Source organism: Tamandua tetradactyla (assembly GCF_023851605.1).
Source record: "Tamandua tetradactyla isolate mTamTet1 chromosome 22 unlocalized genomic scaffold, mTamTet1.pri SUPER_22_unloc_3, whole genome shotgun sequence".
NCBI classification, from domain to species: domain Eukaryota; kingdom Metazoa; phylum Chordata; class Mammalia; order Pilosa; family Myrmecophagidae; genus Tamandua; species Tamandua tetradactyla.
Genome location: NW_027518253.1, coordinates 295,100 through 298,348, shown reverse-complemented (window position 1 = coordinate 298,348; position 3,249 = coordinate 295,100). Strand labels below are relative to the sequence as shown.

The window sequence follows — 3,249 nt, the reverse complement described above, 5'->3', positions numbered from 1 at the left end:
AATATCTGTGAAGTATTTATTTCATTCTTTCACCAAATATTTGCTGTGATATATACCATACAAATATGTTACTAATTTTGTGATTCACAGGTGTTTAGCAACACATAGTATGATTTTGTGATAACATTTTAGAAACTGAACAGAAGTATGGAGATTCATCCTCTTTTCAAATAAAATAGAAGAAACATATGAACCTATAAATACATACTTAAATGTGAAGAAGATTTTGCCTTCTGAGAAAATCACAGACTACAATTTTAGATAATCTTCAACATTGGGGTAAACCAGAATATCTTAGTTATGATTTAAGGCAACACATTGACCCATACCACTTTGTCAAGGCTCCTTTCACATCATTGTTCCTCAGACTATAGATAAGGGGGCTCAGTGCAGGAGTAAAGATAGTATAAAATGTCCATACAATCTTGTCATAGTTAGCTGATGTGTGTGACTTGGGTCTCATATAAATAAATGTAGTAGCTCCATAAAAGAGTCCCACCATGGCCAAATGTGATGAGCAGGTGGCAAAAGCCTTCTTGTGAGCTTCTGTGGATCACATGTGGAGAACAGCAGCTAGGATGAGACTATAGGAAGTCAGGATCAATGATATTGGGACTAGAAGCATTAACACACAGCAGATATACATGGCATACTCAAAGACAGAAGTGTCTGCACAAGCCAAGTGCAACAGCATAGGAGCCTCACAAAAATAATGATCAATCTCATGTGATTTGCAATATGGGAAGCTCAGGGTAGCAGCAGCTTTCATGAGACCATCAGCTGCTCCAAGAAACCAAGACCCCAAAATCATTCTCAGGCATACTTCCCAGCTCATGAGGATGGGATATTGCAGAGGGTGACATATAGCCACATAGCGGTCATAGGACATGACTGCCAGGAGGAAGCACTCTCCACCACCCAGTGTGAGGAAGAGAAAGATCTGGAATCCACAGCCTGCAGGGGTGATGAACATTTTGCCAGTCAAGTAATCAGCAGCCATTTTGGGCACAATGGTGTAAATCAGCATCATGTCCATGAGGGATAGTTGGCTCAGTAGGAAATACATGGGCTTGTGAAGGTGGTGGCCCCAGTAGGTCAGGAGGATCATGAGGGCATTGACCAGAAGTGAGACGAAGACAATTGTTAGCATCATCACAAAGAGGAAGAAGTGGGCTCTTGTGTGATTAAAGAGTCCTAGCAAAATGAAATCTGAGGTATGGTTTCTGTTTTCCATGACTTCAAACAAGAAACACTGCAAATGGAAAAAATAATTCAGAGACAAGTTGTGGTGTGGAGTACAAGTTATTGCTTTATATGTACATAATTTCAATTTGGGGTGATGCAAGCTTTTTGATAGCTGATGAGGTTGAATGTAGCATAATATAGTGAATATAACTGATGTCACTGATTCATGTTCATGGATGTGGTTACCTTGTAACAAAAAATGGACCATTTTGTATTTTATACATGGTCTAAGTAAAAATTAATAAATAAAAAACAAAAAAGAGAATTTTTACATTTTAAATTGTTTTATTTCAGTTACATATTTTATCAAAATTACAAGAGAGAAAATGAAGACTTTCCAAAACTCAAACCAGAAATTCAACATCAATTAACACACCCAATCCCATACATATTTGGTCCATATATCAAATCTGGCCTCTGGTAAACTTTTTCTTGTTTCTGAATCTATTAAATATTCAAATTATTTTATGTAAGTGCGAACACATAATATTTGTCTGTTTATGTCTGGCTGTAGCTATAATAATATAAGAAAAAGTGATTCTCAAAAGCTGCTGCAAGAGACAAAGAAGGACACCATTTGCAAATAAAATGAACAAACAACCAGTAGACTAAAAAACAGTAAACATTTATGCATCTTTTCACAGACCTCAAATAAATGAAACATTCCTTGGCCAAATTAAAGGGAACAAATAGACTGCTCTACAATTATAGTTGTAGATTTCAATATAACCATTTTCAGTAATGCATAGATCATTCTGACTTCAGATCAGTATAAAAACAGAGTACTTGATGAATATATAAATGAACTGGGAATATCAGACATATATTCCAAACATTACAAGAGCAAAATAAATTTTATTTTCAAGTGTCCATGAATCATTCTCAGGGATGGACCCCTGTTAGTTCACAAAAGACATCTTGTAAATTAAAAAATATCAACATATGACCTAAATGGAATAAAGCTAAAAGTCAATAGGAAAAGGAAAGCTGTAATATTCACAGATATGTGGAAATTAAACAGAACACTTAAAAATCAGTGGGACAAACAAGAAATCACAAAGGAAATGAGGTCATGTTTTGTGACAAATATAAATGAAAACATATTGAAAATAAGTGAAAGTGATGGAGACATTCCTTATGGATGTAGATACAGAAATCTTCAATAAATCATAAAAATTGAATCCAACAACAATTTTAAAGAACCATGACAAATCTGATTCATTCTAGGTATGTAAAATGGTATTTCAATGTAAGAAAATCAGTCAGTGTATTACACTACATTAGCAGAATAAAGAAAAATCATATGGTCATAGCAATGGATGTGGAAGGATATGACAAAATCCAACATATTTTTATGGTATCACTCAGCAAAATAGGAACAGAAAGTAATTTCTCTAATATGCTAAAGGACATAAAAATTCACAGCAAAAATTATATTCAAGGTTTACATATTGGACTTCTTTCCACAGAAGACAGGAATAAGTTAAAGATGCTTAATTTCACCACTGATATTGAGTACTTTAATGGAAATCCTTCCCAAAGCAATTAGGCTAGAAAGAAAAAATAAAAGACATACAAATTGGAAAGGTATAAATAACTCTCTCTATACACAAATGAAATGATATTTGTTTGGAAAATCCCAAAGAAAATCAATCTACTGAATAAGTGCAAAATCTATCAAACAAAGCAGAAATTAATATGTGTTTGGAAGTATGTGAAGAAATAGGATCCCTTAAAAATTGCTGGTGGCATTGTAAAATTCTGAAGTTCTGTGCAAAAACATTTTATGGTTCCTCAGAGTATTGCAAATAGAATTATCATATAAGCCATCAATCTCATTTCTTGGTACATATCCAAAAGAATAGAAAATAAAGACTTAAAGAAATAGTTTGCAAGCCATGTTTTATCAGCTTTATTCACAAGAGCCAAAAGGTGGAAGCAAATAAATTGTTATTAACAGGTAAATGAGTAAGCCAAATGTGGTATACATGCACAATGAAATAA

At 33.8% G+C, this 3,249-nt stretch overlaps 1 pseudogene; it reads right to left on the bottom strand.

The window, feature by feature from the left end:
* Nucleotides 1–298: 298 nt before the first annotated feature.
* Nucleotides 299–1,234, bottom strand: LOC143673005 (olfactory receptor 2T8-like; annotated as a pseudogene).
* Between the last annotated feature and the right edge of the window lie 2,015 nt (nucleotides 1,235–3,249).